The 20,927-nt window shown below is 45.3% G+C and overlaps 1 protein-coding gene across 1 annotated transcript in view; it reads left to right on the plus strand.

The window, feature by feature from the left end:
• Nucleotides 1-364: 364 nt before the first annotated feature.
• LOC124864133 (sodium channel protein type 4 subunit alpha B-like) overlaps nucleotides 365-20,927 on the plus strand; it is a 43,493-nt gene continuing 22,930 nt past the window's right edge. Inside the window, exon 1 of the mRNA XM_047358809.1 lies at nucleotides 365-473. The gene's annotated coding sequence lies outside the window, so the exon portion shown is untranslated. The remainder of the gene's footprint in view (nucleotides 474-20,927) is intronic.

Consider the following 20,927-nt stretch of genomic DNA (forward strand, 5'->3'; position numbering starts at 1 on the left):
CACCCATCATTTATTTACGGTCGGGCAAAGAAAGAGCCTCCAAAACCTCCAAAACAGGGAAAACTGTGCAGAGGAGGTCTTGTGCCAGGTAGTACTGGTAAAGTTTGGGTTTTTGAGTTCTGACTGAGTGAAACCAACCTCCTTCAGCACCAACACACAGACATTAATGACACGGATTGAACCCGGCCCACATCGGACTGGATGAATTAAACAGTTTCTGCTGGGAACTGATGACCATGTGGCTTCTCGTGTGTGTGTGTGTGTGTGTGTGTGTGTGTGTGTGTGTGTGTGTGTGTGTGTGTGTGTGTGTGAAGACACACTACCTGACCTCTCATGTTTCAGTCAGAGAAGCAAAGCTGAAGCCGGCAGACGGACCCAGAGAGAAGAAGACGGGCTGGAAAACAGACTGATAGGTAGCCACCCTGCCGGGACTCAGATGTTTACTGGAATCATTTGGGAATAAACAGAAGAAGGTAAGCTTGACTCAAGTGTTTGTGATCTGGGATTTCAGATGGCACGAGGTGTGAAATGAAACCTGTGTCTGTTTGGTGGAGAATGCAGAGCTGAGATTACACAGCGGGGTCAAACCTTGATCTGTTGGATGGGTTTTTGATGATTGTGGTTTCTAAAAACAGCTTCTCAACTGCTCCAAGTGGAGCTTTTCATCCAGATCCTACTATTATTTCAAATGACTTGTTTTCCACATTTATGATTTAATATTGTCTCATTTCTATGTTTTCTTGAAGTAAAAGTAGAAAAGCATCCCTTGAGGTTTTGTTTTTAGGCTGAACCAGGAAGAACCGGTTCTGATTGACCCTACTCCTAATGAAAACGTAAAATCGCCAGACTCCAATTCATGGAAGATGCTGTAATATTTGGGCTGGCTGTGGTAAATACAAACATATTACCTGTGATGTACAGCTGACATGCAGCTAAACTGTTTGAGTACTTTGATCTTAATTTCATCAGAAACTTCTCAAATGAAGCAGACAGCTGGTCACATGTGCAGGTATGCTTACCTCTAAAATGGTTCTGGGCCCAACTTAACTGGGTTCCAGGTCCAAGTTCAAAAAGCAGAGAAATGTGGGCTTGGTATGCTGTCCAGGCTAAACTACTGTTAGCAATACAAGCTAATGAGAATGGATTTCTTGGAGTTGTCCTTTAAATCTCCTTCAAGGAGATGTTTGGGTGAGAGATCTGATGAGATATAAATCATGTAAAATGGAGACGTACTGCAGCCATTACGTTTTAAATCCAAGGCAGCCATTTTGGATTTTGAAATCGGGGTTGGTGAGAATCCTTTAAGCTTCCAACTGACTTCACAGAACCTTCTTGTTATTTTCTTCCCGACTCAGAACCTGGAAATGTAAACTGTAATGAAGTTCAAATGCTGTTGTCCTTCTGTGGTAAAATGTCTGCAGAGATGATGGACAGCTCGGCATTTGCTGAAGTGGTGCTTGGACTAAAAGGTTTGAGAACCACTGTTTGTAGGGGACTGGACTGAACCAGACTGGAGATTATTTGGTTCCGTTTTCTTTGTAAAGTTCCCTTTAGATGTTTTTTTTTTTTTGCTTCAGAGTTGGAACTGTGCACCTGAACTTGAATGAGGAAAGTGTTGACCAGTTAGATTCACAGCTGCGTAACTGGGAACACTGGATCTGGACCTGGACACTGATGGTTGATGGTTTGAAAAAAGAATGCTATACTTTTGTTCCAAAAGGAGTCGTTTTCTCCTGATCTTTGACTAATTACTGATCAGAGCAACAGTTTGGGATCCCATCAGCAGCTCTGAAGCTTCAGCTGTCTGATAGAGGGCAGAGTCAGATGATTCTGGTCCAGACATCTGAACCAACATCAGCAGGATGATCTTGTGACAGTGAACTTAAGACTGCAGCAAAGATCTACACCCATTGCGGTTAACATTACCGTGCTACATTATCCATCACTAAATATGACTCAGACTTTTAATAGTTTAAGGAGCTGCTTGATGATGAGCTACAGATTCAGTTTTATGCAACATTCTCCAGTCTGACGTTGTAGTTTAGCATAAACTAGTAGACTGTATTTATGGGCCAGCTGTCTGTGTTCAACTTACTGATCAGAGATCAGATATTAACAACTGCTGCCAACGACAACTGCTGGGGTTTAAATTAGCTCAGTGAGACTGTGGCCAGGCTAACCGCTAACTGAACAGGTCACCCTAAAAGGTTAACCATCTGCCACAGGAAACAGCATTTAGCCGGTCAGATTAGCACGGCAGGCTTTACATTCGCACGGTATGTAAGCTAGAAGATGAGCTCGCAGGTTCTTCCTCGGGAAACCTTTAATCGGGACAAATTATCGCGATGGTCCAGTTGGTGCAGCAGCTTGTGCTGCAGCTAAGTTATTGGAAGCCTGACTCCAGGCCAGTGCAGCTCTGCACAGCATCTGGCGGCATCACACAGGTGAGCACTGCAGGACACCACAGGGATGACACAAAGGGCAGAGCAGCAGCTGTTCACCACGTTGCTGTGTGCTGGAACATGCTGGTGAGCAGGCTCCACAGTTGGTATTTCAATTCACACCATAAATGTCATTGTCATGAGAAACAGAGCAGATTTATTTACAGAAATAAGATTTAAACTCAGTTGCATACGTTCTGGTTTGATCCTTGTTATAAAAATGCAGTCAAGTTCAGTTTGTAGGTTATGTTTAAGTTGGCGTTTGTCTGTCTGTTTGCAAAGTACAGGGGGTGGTGGTCCCCCTGCACAAGAAGGATGACTGGGGGGTGTGTTCCAACTGCAGAAGGATCACACTCCTCAGCCTCCCTGGGAAGGCCTAAGCCAGGGTGTTGGAGAGGACAGTCCGGCTGAAAGTCAAACCTCGGTCTCAGGAGGAGCTAACCCTAACCCTAACCCCGTCCCTGCCGTGGAACACTGGACCAGCTCTACACCCTCTACAGGGTGCTCGAGGGTTCATGGGAGTTTGCCCAATTGGTCCACATGTGTTTTCTGGACCTGGAGAAGGCAATCAACCATGTCCCTTGTGGTGCCCAGTAGGGGTGCCCCAGGAGTAAGGAGATTTGGGGACTTTTATTAGGGGCCATCTGGTCTCTGTACAAGTGGAGCAGGAGTTTGGTTAGTATTGCCGGCACTAAGTCGGACCTGTTCCCAGTGCATGTTGGACTCCACCAGGGCTGCCCTTGTCACCAATCCTGTTCATAACTTTCATGGATAGGATTTCTAGGTGCAGCCAAGAGCCGGAGTGGGACTGGTTTGGGGACAAGGGGATTTCGCCTCCCCTTTTTTGCAGATGACCTGGTGCTGCTGGCTCCCTCTAGGAGAGGAGTCAACTGAGGTGGCTCCGGCATCTGTTTGCAAATGCCCCCTGGAGGCCTCCCTCTGGAGGTTTTCCAGGCACGTCCCACCAGAAAGAGGTCCAGAGGACAGACCAGGACATGCTAGAGGAACTGGGAACACCTCAGGCTCCCACAGAGGAGCTGGAGGAGGTGTCTTGGGAGAGGGACTTCTGGGTGTCTCTGAGACTGCTGCCCACGTGATTCTGTCTCGGATAAACGGAAGACGACGAGTACGAGTTATGAACAGATTTGGATGACATTTTCAAACAAGGTGCATATTAGGACAAGCAACAGATGATGGGATTTTGGTAGTTATGCGGAGCGCCGTCTGGATTCAGGATGTTTTTGAAGGATTCTTTATCTTTGCCAGACCATGGTGCAACAACTTGGAATTCCACATGGTTCCTCACCCAGTCAGCAGCTGTCATGCAGAAGTCATTCAGAGAAAAGCTCATCAGTTTAGGAACAAGCCAACATGTGACCCTGCTGCCTTGGCAGAGATCTGCTCTGTATAAATGCTTTTCTAGTTACAATGAGTAGAATTGGGAATGCAAAATGCGCCTTAACACACAGCCAATGATGAGCAAGGAGGACCAATTTACTGCAGTTCAATTCTGCCATCAACCACAATTCAGTCCAATGAAATGTTCTGATTCAATAGAGTCCGATTTGATGCAATAGGAAACATCAGGATGAAAGAATAGGCTGATGCTCTGCGACTAAATAAGATGAAATGTTCAGTTATTTTAAATTTTAACTCTCAAAGGTCCTGATTTATATTTCTTCACACTAACAAAACACCCGGACCTGAATCAATTAACCTCAGTGCAAAAAACAAAATGTCTTCTCAACAGAAAAATGTATTTTCAACAGTAACAAATGTCAAACATAAGTTGGTCTTTTTAAAGGAGGGTTCCTCATGAATGGGAAAGTGATGTTTATCAGGGAACCGACCTGGTCTCAATAACATGACAGTAAAACAGCCTGGAGCAAATTAAACCCACATGGCTCACAGGGAGGTGTTTATTCAGGATCAATAATTCAGCCACATGATCAGGATGAAGGAAACCGGGTTTGACCGATGAGGCCCGAAAAACTCTATCCATGTTGATTTGGGAACACTGGCGGCAGTTATTTTCTCTACCACTAGACGTTCACTACTGCAAAAATAATACTCCTCCTCACTAGGAATGGTGGCAGAATAAGAGACCTACAGGAGTTCAGAGCCAGAACCTTCATATTTCACCGGAATGGGTTTTATGATGCCAACAGCTTAAAGGATATTCAAATATCTGACTTCTGTTGTCCTTCGCTGTATTGAATAAATATGATCCCAGTAATATTAATACCCAGACTGCTGAAAACAGCTGCTTACAGTTAGTGTTACAGTTGTATTTTGTTGTATTAAACTGGACATTTTCCATCTTTCCAATGACAAATTAACCACAACGTCCTTCCTTATGAACGCCTCCTATTGTTTGTGATTGGCTCTGTAGCCTGAAATCTCTCATCTATTTTCTTTTAATTGAACGGCACATTTCTAACTTCCATAGATCATAATTTGTGTATTCAGATAAAACAATAAATGCTTTCTGTGTCTGATTTTAGCCTCTTCCTGACATGATGGCCAAAGCTGAGTTTGTAAATCTATATTTATGTCTCTTAGAAGGTCTTATTGCTGGTTTTGCTCCTGCAGACCCTGCAGGTTTTCAGGCAATTTCCTCAGAAGTTAAACTGAACTGGCGTCTCTCCGACACACGTGTGATTGCAGCACATATGCTTAAGGAGTTAGAAGTTTCTTGGCTTCTGAATTGCAATGAGATCCTTGTGCAAGTCGGTACGGTGGTGTGTGTCTGTGTGTGTGTATGTCGCTGTTTGGCAGCAGTTCGGCATTGCGGCCTGTTTCTGTCCACAGAGATTTCCGAGGGAAACTGGAGAAACAGAAGTGGGCTGTCAGAGTTTGTCTCTAACAACGACTCAATTAGAGGCAAACACAGCAAAATACAACACCAGCATTTAAAGCCAACATTTCCCCTGAGAATACAAACTAGTCTGGCTTTAACATGCATCTGTTACAAGTCAATGCAACTGTTTGATGCACGTGGTGTTGGATCGGTTTGGCACAAATACTCAGCTTGTTGTTTAGTGAGTGTCAGCAGAAGACTGCACTCAGTGGAGGGCGAAGACGTCTGTGGATCAGTGGTTTTATCCTGACCTCATCAACCTAGAGGTCAAAGTGTTAGAAATCAATGATCAGATCATTGCCTCTGACAAAGCTAGAGGCAACTGTGGCTCAGTGGGAAGAGTTGTTCCTTCTGCCACATGTCGATGTGCCTCTGGGCAAGGCACTTAACCACACTTTGCCTACCAATCTAAGTATTAGTGTTTGAATGTGAGTGCTACTGAATGAATCTGGATCTGGTGTAAAATGCTTTGAGTGCTCAGACTGGAAAAGCACTCCATAGGTTTAGTCCATTTATGTGTTTAATAATCTTATAGTTGCTTTTATGGAAAAAATATGTTTAATTGTCAAAAAATACATAAATAAACAAACAGGAGTATCAAAAAGCAGCCCGGTCTGTCCAGAAGTGTGTTTTTCGGAGTAAGTGCAGAGAGAAAGCCAGGAGCAGCACGGTGATTTAAAAGATTTAAATAGAAAAAATAAAACAAAAACTTACAGCTTGACACAAGGAATCACAAAATGGCATCAGAACATAGAGCATGGCAAACAAACGGGCCAGAACAGAGAATCTGACGAGGAAGAGCAGCCAGCAGAGAGCTTATAAGGGTCAAAGAACAGCTGCAGGAAATGGAGAAATGAGGTATGCTAGTTGAGCAGAATCAAAACGGAGATGCAGGAAACTACAAGACATGGAGGAAAAGACTGCGATCTAGGAGAAATAAATCCAGTAACACAAAAGGACAGAAACCTAGAATAAACTAATATAGAAAACGCCTGACAAAAATAAGCACCGGATAATAAACTGAACATAGCACGGGCTAAAATATATAACAAGGAGAATGATCAAAAAACACAAAACAAAAACCTAAATAGCTCCAGATCGATTGATCAGAGGAAATTAAGAAATCTCTAGAGCAGGGATGTCAAATTCCAGTCCTTGAGGGCCGGTGTCCTCAAACTTCTAGATGTGTCCCTGGTCCAACACACCTGAATCTATGGCCGAATTTCCTCCTCTGTACGCAGTCAAGTTCTCCAGAATCCTGCTAATTATTAGATTCAGGTGTGTTGAAGCAGAGGCACACCTAAAGGTTGCAGGACATTGGCCCCCGAGGACTGGAGTTTGACACCTGTGCTCTTGAGGAAGAGGAAATCTCCATCTATGCTTCTGTAAAAATGTGATAAAGCTGATCCAGCTCAGAAAATATACATAATCCCAGAGAGTAACCAACAGGATGGAAGCCAGGTGGGAACGATCAAGAAACTGTAAGGGATTATGATATTGATTATAAATGTTTTATGTAAATTATAATTAAAAATCATAATTCAGAAATAATACATTTAACAAAAAATCATTTCTTACAAATAGAAAGCAGGATAATTAGTTAATTGTCAATAATAACTGTAATTATTAACCAAAACCACACTAAACCTCACTGTTTTACCGAATGGTGTGGAACACTAACCCTAGTTGACAGGCGAATCACTCTTGCACAAAATAAACACAAACGCTGTCTCTTTATCTATGAAAATTTATTAAACCGATAGTCCACCATTACGGTTCACTATTCTGGTCCAACAACCTTCACCTGATTAAGCATACATAATTCTACGTAAGGGAGTAAATGAATAACAAAAAATGAAAATTTGTACTGAGTGTAGATATAGATCAAGCCAGCAGTTTATGGACAGAATGGGAATAAAATAACAGTTTGAGTTGACTCGGAAAGTGGAGGAGAATTAATAAATGGTGAAACCTTCTTTGGTCTGTTGATGCTTCTCAATAGCGGCTGTCAGCTGTTACATGGTAGGGCCACGTCAGTTTAGATGCGGTAAAGCACCTAGCAGTGAGCCTCTTGGCCACTAACAGCTGATAGCGGGCTAGTCTCAAAACAAATGATCATAAAACTCTGAGATGGGAACCCAGTGGAAAAACACAATGGCAATAACCTGTGAAACAATGTAGATGAACACGAGGCTCAGTTCGTAGCCTCAGTCTGCTTTAAAGTCCACTTTAACTCCATCTGAGTCAGCGCTCAGTTGATCAAAACGCGGTGATTCAAACTTTGCTGCACAGCCGCGCTTTAAAGTCCAACAGTATTCGAACAAAACATTCAAAACAGTTCAGCATAACTTCAATCGGATTAACTAATGGTGATTCTAGATCACCTTTACTATATGTCTCACCCTGCCCAAACTAGAGACCAAAACTGGCCCAAAATAGGAAACAAGACGAGTTTACTTGTTGGTGAATCCTCTGAAAAGGGGGTGCTAGCAATTGGGCCTCGTTCAAGGAAGGGTGAAGTTATGAGCAGCAAATGTCGCACGTCCACAAACACTCTCAACGATCACCTTCTCTTCTTTTGTCCAAAACAGGGAATTTATAATCAATTGTTGTAGTTGACTAAAACACAAGGAGGGAATTCGTCCCCTTGGGGAACCCTCTGGGGTTTTCACCTTCACCGGCGTGTCAGCTGATAATCTGCGAATATGGATCTTCTGATCTTCTTATATCAGACAGATTTCCAGCTTCTCAAGCTCTTCCGGGATTGGCCAGTGTGGAGGAAAAGCAAACCCGCCTGCGAGCTTCTATTACTCCAGAGATGGCCTCCGAGCGTAGTATTAGAACACCACAGCTACGTTTTTTGTTTTTTTTAAAAGGATTTTTATAAATTCTGGTGACATCAGAGCTGCGCCCCCTGTTGAGCTGCGTACTAACAGTCGATTACCCGACCAAAATGGCGGTGACCCAACAAAACTTTGAAATGAACAGAAATCTGTCCGTGTGTTTGAAACATTCACCTGTCCACTATAGAAGACTCATTCACTCATTATTTCATTTGGAGGATTTGTTGAATCTTTAGGAAAAGCTGCTTTTTGGGGGATTATTTTTATGGTTTTATTTAGTTAGAATATGTTCTTTATTGTTTTGTTCTTTTGAATTATTGTTATTTGTTGTTTTTGTGTGAAGCACTTTAGCCAATGGCAGTCGTTTTTAAATGTGCTATAAAAAAATTAGATCTAATTTGATTTGACAAACGAGAATTTAAACATTAGAAGAAGCTTGGTGTAAAAACTAAAAATCAAAAGAATAAACAGTGCTCATTGATCGAGAAGCCATGGGTTTACCTTTAGGTTGGGACTGAGGAGGCTACCAGAACTCTGCAACACTTCCAGTCCAGATCCCAGGTTCTAAAAGAGGCCTCCCAGCAAGCCATTTCTAGTCTGCTCCACAGACTCGTCTCATCATGTAGATCTTTTGAATGAATTGCTCTCCATTTCCTTACACCTCAGCCTCATCATGCACACGATCCACTCCAGCTTTGTAGTGATTACTCTCACTTGCAGAAAGTGATGTGGTGAGAATTTGGTTTCAGGTTCTCCAGTTACCTGCACCTCATGCCAACCATGAGCATCAGCAGCATTTTAGCACTGCAGGAAACTGCTGCTGATGTTATATCCGTCTGTCGGGTCTAGTGTCCTCTTCTATGATGCGATGTGGAGAAAACCAGATGGAGAGGGATGTGGAGAGTGGGCAGAGTGGTGGAAGCTATGCACTGGGTGTGTTTTTACAGTGATGATTCTTACACAGATAAATACAGTCAACATCTTGTGAAACATTCTGATGGTGCACAGAGTGAATCCTTCACTCCACCTTCATAGCATGAACAGTCATTAAACTGAGTGAAGTTATTAAGTTGTCGATCAGCAGACGTGTCACTAACAGTTAGGAGATCAACCACAGCCATGTCATCTGCAAACGTTGTAGTTTCCACAGTCGACTCTCTGGCGATGCATTCTTTGCCATAGAGACTAAAAAGAGTGAAAGATCACAGCCTTGAGGTACTCCAGAACCTCCAGATGTTTGTTGTATTTGAGAGATGAAGTCAGTGATCCAGCAGCAGAAGATACCTAGTTTAGGTGCAAAAACCTTTCCCTCAAGATCAGCAGAACAAACTATATTATATTTTATTATATTATATATTCAATGTCTTAATTTCAAATGTTATATTGATGATTTTAACAAAAACATGTAAATGTGTTATTTAAGTTAGTACATGCCACCCTCAACACTTTTGAAACTCATTTATACTACTGCAATATCACATTCTCAATATCATATCTGAAAAAGCTTAAACTTCCCCACAAGAAAGTAGTTAACATCTTATCATGTTCTGAGATTAACTCTCCTACCAGGACACATCTCTACCTTCACGATCATAAGTACAAAAATCTGCAGAATGCTCGAATAATGCACCAAGTTGTTCATAAACTTAACCATAAATTATCTGATCCCATTCCAATCTTCCTTGCTGTGCACATCTAAAGCATTCAGTTAATAATTAAAACCAGTTTCAACGTTGAGTGTAGGAAGGAGCTCGATGAGAAGCTAAAAATGCCACATGCTGTTTCAGTCTTCAGGAAAAACCTGGAAACACAACAGCTACCAAAACATGTTTAAACTGATTACGCTAAGATGTGTGTTTTTAGGCATGAGTTGATTGGTGCTCCAGTGTTATTTCTGTTTTATTTTAAGAAACTGATGAAGAATGATGAAGATTTCATAAGCTTCCAGAGGAAGAATTTAGTCCTCAGGGGTTCTGGTACCACCATGGTCAAAGAAGAGCTGCAGTGCACAACAAATATGTTCATGGGTTGTCTAGATACTGCAGGTGATGCAGCAACAGGTCAGTGATGGTTTTCTAGAGGGCTAAGGCCAGTGCTTCAACAGGTCTCATGGCTGCAGTGCTTACAGTGATCGGCAGGGTTTTTAGTCCGGCAGTAGACTGAGCAGTACAGGTGCATCTGATACAAAGTAGAGGTGCAGTGAATTGTTAGAGATATTTGGCTTTTTTTGTATTGTGAAGTCATCTTGAATGTTTTTCTTTCTTTCTTCAGCCTGCAGTTGGTTTTATTCCCACTCTTCCTCTGAAGCTGTATTTGTTTCTCTTTTCCTCATCAATGTTTCTGGTGGAAGACACGTTCTCGCAGAAGCTGAGGCATCTTTCAAAATGGTCCGGTTTGTTGCTTTGCAGCAGTCCTGAGGCTTCTCAGTACCTCCATCAGGCCACTTTATTACTGTAGTACAGAGATGAGTGGTGATAAAACATTGGTCAGGTATTACATCACAACAATAAACTCTGCTTGAACATAAATCGCTCCACACTCACTTGCCTGCTGCCGGATTTTTTCTCCAGCATAAACCTCGTAAAATTATTATTTTGTTTATAAATGATAGAATTAGAGTAGAAGAAGAAATGTGTGTATGGACTGAGTGGATCTGATCTGCACAAGAAGGATTTCTTTATTTACTCACAACAATAACAATCAATTTTCAACCAATAAAAGATTATTATTATTTTATTGTAATGAAATACACTAATAAAGATTTTAATTAATCATGTAAACAATAACCACTGACAGTTATTTAAGCAGCGCCCCCTTTCTGCACTTCCTGCTCAGACTCAGCAGCTGACTTTAGCATGAAAATCCAACTGCAAGGCCGGAAATACCGAACGTTTCTGACCTGGTCCAGCAGCATTCTGCCGTCTACAGTTACACACACTCACATGCATGAGTGTGTGGCTCCATTAGAAACAGGAAGACTTTTCTCTATCAGTGTGAAGCAACATCCCAGTGAGCTGGAACAGCAGCCTGATAACAGCTCAGGGAGCATGTTGGTGTCATCAGTATGTTCCCTCAGAGCGATGAGTGTTGTTTTCATTACGTCCTCACATATCAACAGACAGAACACAGCTTCTGGGCTTTCTTTTCAGTGATCAGAAACCCTTTCAGATTGTTTCTTCTAAATGGATGGGAACCGCAGAGGTGACTTCATGTTTTTACTGATGTTTCAGAGATCAGAAGAGCATCTAAACTGAGTCAGTGATCTTGCTGAGTCCTCAACTACAGCTGTCCTTACAGGCCATCAGGTGGATCCCAGATTAACTGATGCTGCTTGAGATTAACAACTAACACTAACAAATGTTTCTGGACATTTAAAATCTACAAAGACAGAATTGTTGGGGGTTAGGGTTGGATGACATGCAGGAAGTAGAGGTATTTTAAACCGTAAATGGATACTTTTGTAGGTGTGACATCACCATCTAGTGGTGAAAAGGAGCTAAACATGATGAGCATTAAAGCAGACTGAGTCTGTGTTGTGGCGCCGGTTATCACCAAGACAAGAGGCTCGGTGACCTGTCGGTGATGGACACACTCATGCTGCAAGACACACTCCCCTCTAACAGACACACACACACACACACACACACACACACTCTCTTGTTTTGCTATATGTAGTGAGGACCATGTGTTGACTTCCATTGATTTTCAGTCATTTTCAACCCTTTCTATGCCCTAACCCTGACAATAACCCTAAACCTAACCATTACCAGTGCATGTCTAACCCTAACCTTAACCTAAAGTCAATTCACACCTTAGTCCTAAACCTAACCGTTAGCAAAATAGGTCGTGAGGACCAGCAAAATGTCCTCACTTTGGTACAAACGGTCCTCAATTTGATGGTGAAATCGGGAAAATGGTTCTCACTGTGATGCCAAGACAGGAACACACACACACACACACACACATTAAGCCTTGCAATAAGTTAACGCAGTGGAGGAGGCCATAGCAGACTCTCAAGTTTCATCATGGACATGTTCACAGGTGCGCCTTAAATACGTCCATGAACATCTCGTCTTCCATGCGTGAGCGCTTTGGGAGTTTTGGAAAGTGATGTTAATGTTTCCGATTGTGTGAATTTATCAACACCTTACTGAGAACACCAGTGATGAAGATGGTAAAATGATCTTCACCTTAAGAGGTAAAAAACGGGGTCGAAACGAGAGCTGTGATGAACACCAGTACCATCATGTCAGATATATTGTCAGAAATGTGACAGAAGGTAAACCGAGGTCAACTGCTGGGGGGGTCTAGTTGGTTGCCATAGTAACCATATCTGTTTTAAAGGTGCAATCTGCTGTTGTTTCAGCAAATATTTAGAAAAGGATGTGAAATAACTGGCAGTGTTGTTCTCCAGAGTCTATCAGGTCTTTTCAGGTTAACAACCAAGTTTTCTTCTGAGATGCTTCTCTTCTATGTTTCTCCACATTCTCCTGAAGCTGTTGTTTGGTTTGCTGCATGTAAAGGTCTGACCTCTACAGAGAAGCGGCTAAAGGTCGTGACTCCCCTGACCTCGTGCTTTATTAGTGGTAAAACTTGACTCCTGCAGACAGCTTCCTGATCTGGGCAGAGTGTGAAATCCAGGGTTCATTCCAGGCTTTTCCACACAACTGGAGTTTCTCTTGATTTTCTTAAAATCTTTTCTGTCACTTTAGATGTTGAGGAGGCCATGTTGGAGTACTGAAGAAATGAAATGAAAGTTCAGACCTGAAGATAGAGTTGTCTTTATTAAACAAATTCAGCTATGTGAAAACATAAAAACTCTCTGCCACGGTATTTTACACGTTTCCACCTCTACAGGTCGCTTACTTTGGTCTGAATCAGTTGATTAGTTTTCCGATGGTTCGATTTCTTTTCACACACCGAAAACTCCAAGCAAACCGAAATCTGTCACTACAAACCATGCAAGAACGTTCAGTCTGTTTATTGGTCGGATGTATCTGGGGCGGGGGAACCTAATATAAATACAGGAAGCAGATGCTGTGTTCTGAACTGGTAGAAAATGTGGAAAATTTAATCCTCTTTTTAGAGTTTTATCTGGGTAATATTTCAGGCAAAATTATCTGAGAAGTACAGCGAACTATTTTGAGAAGATGTCTTGAAAGTGCACCTCCTCCAAGTGGTCTCGGTACAGTTGTTTGGGTCCACACCCTGGAGCGACTGCTGTGTTCACATCTACACAAACTAACTTTACCGGAGGGAAAGAAACCAGTGTTCGTTTTTAACGGACTCAACACCTCAGGTGTAAAAACACCCTCAAAACCAGATTTGTTTTAGAAGAACTTCATCATGATGACAACTTTTTAATTATATAAAGAAAACAATTTATGTTCCGTACCCATCGGCCCCTGAATCGTTGTCTCCTTCTCAACACCACATGTTTCCTGAAGCAGGAAAAATAAGCTCATAAAGATTTCCATATAAAGCTTCCAATATGTCACAGCTCTGGGACTGAAGCTGTTTCCTGTCTGGTATGTCTAATGACAGCAACTGAAACAGTCCTGGCTGTTGATTGCTTTTTTAAGGTTCTGATGTCCAATATTTGTGGCAACATCAGAGACTTGAAGGATAGATCTGGACTGATTAGAGTTAAAGGACTCCTTCACAGGGTCACAATAAATCAGCAGAAAGGTGGAAAACACTGGATGTGTTGTCACGGTTTCCCATCGATGACATAGTACACATTGTGTTCATGGTTCTGATCTTGAGCGTCTTCCCTGACTGTGTGGCAGGATCCACTCATCAGAACACCAACACCACCATCAGGTTTCAGGTGAACTCTTCATCAGAAAACATGGGTCTACATTTTTTACACATCTGTTAAACATTGAGCTCAGTCTAGTTTGAGTCTTCAGAGAAAGCATCAAAAGAATAATCGGTGAAAAACGGGGAGACGGGAAGCGAGGGAGGGAGGAACGGAGTGGAGGTCAGAGGAGTAGGTTAGCGGCTGATCAGAGGGAGGTGAGGAGGAGCTGAAAGACAGCCATGTAGGAACACATGAAGGAATGAACTGTGTGTGTGTGTGTGTGTGTGTGTGTGTGTGTGTGTGTGTGTGTGTGTGTGTGTGTGTTGGAATGGGCTGGATCATCGTCCTCCCTGTAATTTTACACCAGAAAGTAAAACTGATGACTCCCAACAGCTGCTGGTGCCATGGCAATGAGAGGGCGGAGTAAAACCTGGAAATGAGGAGGAAACCAGAGACAGGAGGCCCTGTGTGAATGTGTGTGTGGGATTTATACTGGCTGAATCTGCCACCACAGTTACAGCTGTACTCATCACAACACAACACTTTCTGATCAGACATCCATCATCAGGAGCTCCACAAACCCAGATTGGCCAAAGTCAACTGAAGCTATCCTTTGGTTTGAACATGGTGAGAAAATGTGAACCATCAACATTTCTGCAGTTAAAAAACTTTCCTTATTAAATTCCTCTGATAAAGCAGCTTGTAGAACCACTTTCAGCAGCAGTGACTCTCAATCATGGCTTTCTGTTTGATTTTATCAGACTCTCACATCATTGTGGAGGAATTTTGACAAACTTTTCCTTTCCAGCACTACTTCTCTCTGTTTCTGCAAAGCTATCTGAAGCGGATTAAATCAAGGCAAACAATGCCAAGTTTCAAGAGGTACCTCAGGAGGCAGGAAGTACAAGCCCAAATATCCTTCTCCCCAGGTAAACCCTCCAGCCTATCCTGGGGAACACAAAATGTTCCCAAGCCGGAGTTAATCTCCCAATAGGCACGGCGGGTGAAGTGTATTGCTCCAGGACACTATGACTGAGATGGGGTTCGAACCAGCAACCCACCAGTTACAGGATGATCCGTAACTACCGCCGCCACTGTTAGTCATGATCCATATCTCATGACCAGAGGAGAGAGTTGGATTGAGGATTAACTGGTAAATTGAGAGCTCTTTTTTTGGCTCAGCTCTTTCTTCATAAAAAAGACAGGAGTAGCCCCCACAACTTCTGACGAGGACCCAATAGATATAACCATCTTCCTGCACGATCCTGCATGATGAAGGTCAGATGTCCCCTCTACCCAGCAACAGTCTCCAGCTCATTCTGTGGAATCTCACAGTGTTTCCTGTCCAAGAGGAAAATATAGTGCATATTGACAATCCTGTCCATGAACACCAGAGACAGGATTGGTGACAATAAAAAACTCAGGTAGTGTCCTGCTGGCACCGGGGACAAGCTTGACGTTATCCCGGGAATCTGGACACATCTCTTGCTTTGTTCAAACAAGGATCACCCAGCCCTTAAAAGCATCACTGGTATCCTATATGTACGGTGGCCCAGAGGTGTCAGGTCAAATACAAAAGCCACAACACAAATACAAAAACCACAACGGAAGTCATTCAACAGCAGTATTATTTAGTGTCCTTATTTTCTTGTTATACACTGTGTACTCTGCCATTTTACCGACGATGAGTAAGCAGAAAGTGGGATGAGGGAAGCTTTGTAAATCTTAATAAGATTAGGGAAACTGTATTTTCTGTTTCGAAAACCAAGAACAGATGGCATTAACCTATAGATATGTTACTGCACTGCGGTCAAGTGAGCCGACAGTCAGAAATGCGCGGCCCCGCCAGCCGACACCAGCTCTCTCTTAAAGATCAGTGACGATAATGGAGCAGAAAGGACCAGATCCTGGCAATGGTTGAGAAAATAAGAGGAAAACAGGAAAGTAACCTACAGAACATTTATATTAATTACATTTTTACAACTTTCACATAAAATGTTTTATGTAAAAAAATAAATATTTAATAATTTTACTGTATATTTTTGGAGAAATAACGGGTCAAAGTATCTACTAATGCTCAACCATTATATGCTTTTGTCCTACTTTCAGAATTTTATTTCTCCAAAACCATGAGGTGACAACACAATCTCTTCAGATTATAGTAAAGGGTCATCTATACTATAACCACAATTAAAAGCAACAAAAGCATATACTGGTTGAGCATTAGTAAATACTTTGACCCGTTATTTCTCCAAAAATGTACAGTAAAATTATTTTTAAAAATGTTACATAAAATATTTATGTGAAAGTTGTAAAAATCCGGCCAAGCCCGAACGAGAGACGCGAGGCCATCCCCCTGTGGGCCCACCACCTGCAGGGGGAACCGTGAGGGACCGGTGCAAAGAGGATTGGGTGGCGGACGAAGGTGGAGACCTCAGCGGCCCGATCCCCGGATGCTTAGGCTGGCTCTAGGGACGTGGAATGTCACCTCGCTGGGGGGGAAGGAGCCTGAGCTTGTGCGGGAGGTCGAGAGATATCGACTAGAAATAGTCGGGCTCGCCTCCACGCACAGCGTGGGCTCTGGAACCCATCTCCTTGAGAGGGGTTGGACTCTCTTCTACTCTGGAGTGGCCCACGGGGAGAGGCGGCGGGCTGGTGTGGGTTTGCTTGTTGCCCCCCAGCTCAGCCGTCTCGTGTTGGGGTTTACCCCAGTGGATGAGAGGGTTGTATCCCTGCGCCTTCGGGTTGGGGAGAGGTCTCTGACTATCATTTCAGCCTACGGGCCGAGTGGTAGTGCAGAGTACCCTGCCTTCTTGGCGTCCCTGTCGGGGGTGCTGGATAGTGCCCCTCCCGGGGACTCCATTATTCTGCTGGGGGACTTCAACGCCCACGTGGGGAACGACAGTGACACCTGGAGAGGCGTGATCGGGAGGAATGGCCTCCCCGATCTGAATCCGAGTGGTGTTTTATTATTGGACTTCTGTGCTAGTCACGGATTGTCCATAATGAACACCATGTTCAAACATAAGGGTGTCCATCAGTGGACTTGGCACCAGGACACCCTAGGCAGGAGGTCGATGATCGACTTTGTTGTCGTATCATCAGACCTTCGGCCGCATGTTTTGGACACTCGGGTGAAGAGAGGGGCTGAGCTGTCCACTGATCATCACCTGGTGGTGAGTTGGATCCGCTGGAGGAGGAGAAAGCCGGACAGACTCGGCAGGCCCAAGCGCATAGTGAGGGTCTGCTGGGAACGCCTGGCAGAGCCCTCGGCCAGGGATGCATTCAACTCCCACCTCCGGGAGAGCTTCGACCAGATCCCGGGGGATGTTGGAGACATAGAGTCCGAGTGGACCATGTTCTCTGCATCTATTGTCGATGCTGCTGCCCATAGCTGCGGCCGTAAGGTCTGCGGTGCCTGTCGTGGCGGCAATCCCAGAACCCGGTGGTGGACACCGGCAGTAAGGGATGCTGTTAAGCTGAAGAAGGAGTCCTATCGGCTGTGGTTGGCTTGTGGGACTCCTGAGGCGGCTGACGGGTACCGTGAGGCCAAGCGTGCTGTGGCAGAGGCAAAAACTCGGGCCTGGGAAGAGTTCGATGAGGCCATGGAGAAGGACTACCGGTTGGCCTCGAAGCGATTCTGGCAAACCGTCCGGCGCCTCAGGAGGGGGAAGCAGTGCTTTGCCAACACTGTTTATAGTGGGGGCGGGAGACTGCTGACCTCGACTGAGGACATTATCGGGCGTACTTCGAGGATCTCCTCAATCCTGCCATCACACATTCCGTGGTGGAAACAGAGGCTGGGGACTCGGGGTTGGATTCTTTCATCACCCAGGCTGAAGTCACCGAGGTGGTTAAAAAGCTCCGCGGTGGCAAGGCTTCGGGGGTGGATGAGATCCGCCCTGAGTACCTCAAGTGTCTGGATGTTGTAGGGCTGTCATGGTTGACACGCCTCTTCAACATTGCGTGGCGGTCGGGGACAGTGCCTCTGGACTGGCAGACTGGGGTGGTGGTCCCCCTTTATAAGAAGGGGGACCGGAGGGTGTGTTCCAACTACAGGGGAATCACACTCCTCAGCCTCCCTGGTAAGGCCTACGCCAGGGTATTGGAGAGGAGAGTCCGACCGATAGTCGAACCTCGGCTTCAGGAGGAACAGTGTGGTTTTCGTCCCAGCCGTGGAACACTGGACCAGCTCTATACCCTCTACAGGGTGCTCGAGGGTTCATGGGAGTTTGCCCAACCGGTTCACATGTGTTTTGTGGACCTGGAGAAGGCATTCGACTGTGTCCCTCGTGATGCCCTGTGGGGGGTGCTCCAGGAGTATGGAATCGGGGGCCCTTTATTAGGGGCCATCCGGTCCCTGTACGAGCGGAGCAGGAGTTTGGTCCGCATTGCCGGCACTAAGTCGGACCTGTTCCCAGTGCATGTTGGACTCCGGCAGGGCTGCCCTTTGTCGCCGGTCCTGTTCATAACTTTTATGGACAGGATTTCTAGACGCAGCCAAGGGCCGGAGGGGGTCTGGTTTGGGGACCAGTGGATTTCGTCTCTTCTTTTTGCGGATGACGTGGTCCTGCTGGCCCCCTCTAGCCAAGACCTACAGCATGCGCTGTGGCGGTTCGCAGCCGAGTGTGAAGCGGCTGGGATGAGGATCAGCTCCTCCAAGTCCGAGGCCATGGTACTCGACCGGAAAAGGGTGGCTTGTCCTCTTCAGGTTGGAGGGGAGTTCCTGCCTCAAGTGGAGGAGTTTAAGTATCTCGGGGTCTTGTTCACGAGTGAGGGAAAAATGGAGCGGGAGATTGACAGACGGATCGGTGCAGCTGCCACAGTAATGGGGGCGCTGTGCCGGTCCATTGTGGTAAAGAGAGAGCTGAGCCGAAAAGCAAAGCTCTCAATTTACTGGTCGGTCTACGTTCCTACCCTCACCTATGGCCATGAACTTTGGGTCATGACCGAAAGAACGAGATCACGGATACAAGCGGCTGAAATGAGCTTCCTCCGTAGGGTGGCCGGGCACTCCCTTAGAGATAGGGTGAGGAGCTCGGCCATCCGGGAGGAGCTCGGAGTAGAGCCGCTGCTCCTCCACATTGAGAGGAGCCAGTTGAGGTGGCTCGGGCATCTATACCGGATTCCTCCTGGACGCCTTCCTCGGGAGGTGTTCCAGGCACGTCCCACCGGGAGGAGGCCCAGGGGACGGCCCAGGACACGCTGGAGGGACTATGTCTCTCGGCCACCGATTCCATACTCCTGGAGCACCCCCCACAGGGCATCACGAGGGACAGAGTCGAATGCCTTCTCCAGGTCCACAAAACACATGTGAACTGGTTGGGCAAACTCCCATGAACCCTCGAGCACCTTGTAGAGGGTATAGAGCTGGTCCAGTGTTCCACGGCCGGGACGAAAACCACACTGCTCCTCCTGAAGCCGAGGTTTGACTATCCTCTCCAATACCCTGGCGTAGGCCTTATCAGGGAGGCTGAGGAGTGTGATCTCCCTGTAGTTGGAACTCACCCTCCGGTCCCCCTTCTTATGAAGGGGGACCACCACCCCAGCCTGCCAGTCCAGAGGCACTGTCCCCACGCAATGTTGAAGAGGCGTGTCAACAATGACAGCCCGACAACATCCAGAGATTTGAGGTACTCAGCGCGGATCTCATCCACCCCCAAAGCCTTGCCACCGCGGAGCTTTTTAACCACCTCGGTGACTTCAGCCTGGGTGATGAAGGAGTCCAACCCCGAGTCCCCAGCCTCTGTTTCCACCACGGAATGTGTGATGGCAGGATTGAGGAGATCCTCGAAGTACTCCTTCCACCGCCCGATAATGTCCTCAGTCGAGGTCAGCAGCCTCCCACCCCCACTACATTCTTCTAGTTTATTAGTTCCTTTTTCCCCTCTGGCCTTAGACCCCCGTTTGGTATTATTCACCCAGTTGCTTATTCCCCTTAAGATTAGTTGTTCTTTCCCAGCCTTGCTCTTTAGTATAGTTCCTCTTGTCCCTGCTTTCTCTAGTTAGTGTTCCTTCCAGATTTAGCCTTGTGTTTTAGGTTTATATCATATAGGTTTCCTTAGGTCTGTTTTCCATTAGTTTAGCTTTTCCCCATGCTTAGTTTCCCCATGTTTAGTTCTTCTTAGAATTAATATTTATGTTAGCTTATATTTAGGTTTCCTTTCCCTAGAGTTGTCTCTAGTTTAGTTTAGTTCTCCCTTCCAGTGTCTGCATTCCCTAGCTCCCGTTTCCATAGTAACATATTTCCTCAGTTCCCTGCAGCCTGGTCCACACCTGTTTCATGATTCCTTTAATTACCTGCCTCCCTGTCTCCCATTGGTCCATACTCCACTTCCCTCAGTTTATAAGCTCTCTAGTTTTATTTTTCCCTGCTGGTTCCTTACGTTTTCAACACTTGCTGTGTTCCCGAGTTCCTCCTTATGGTTTGTTTGTCTCCTGACTGTACACCTGGTCTACTTGCCTGTAAGTCGTTGCTTTTAAATTAAAACATCTTCTCCTCACCATGCGGCCTCCTCGCCATGATCTGCGTTTTGGTCCTGCCACCAAACCCACAACACTGAGAGTGGGAACCAGCCAAAAGAAGGACCAAGCAGCGCGTTATGAGATGATCACCCTCAGGGACTACCTCCGGTGTGTGGATCTCAGAGCCATCCATCCACTCCTGCATGCATTCGGTCGGGTTTAGCTGCTGTTCGACCTGCCTTAGTTCTTGTTCTTGACCTCTCGGAGGGATCTGCCAACGCTCCAGCTCCAGTCTTCGCTGGGGTTCAGCCTGTTGCTCCACTTCCAGTCTCCACTGGAGGTCAGCCGGTCGCTCCAGCTCCAGGGCTCCACCACAGATTTTCAAGACTCCGTTGCAGATCTCAGGGCTCACCAGCAGCTTTTTAGGAGTCACCGGCTGCATTCCCTTACTTCAGTGGTTTCTGTACCACCTCTCAGAGTTTCAGCGGTTCCCGCACCGCTTCCCAGAGTTTCAG

This window comes from Girardinichthys multiradiatus, chromosome Y (assembly GCF_021462225.1).
Source record: "Girardinichthys multiradiatus isolate DD_20200921_A chromosome Y, DD_fGirMul_XY1, whole genome shotgun sequence".
Classification (NCBI taxonomy): Eukaryota; Metazoa; Chordata; class Actinopteri; order Cyprinodontiformes; family Goodeidae; genus Girardinichthys; species Girardinichthys multiradiatus.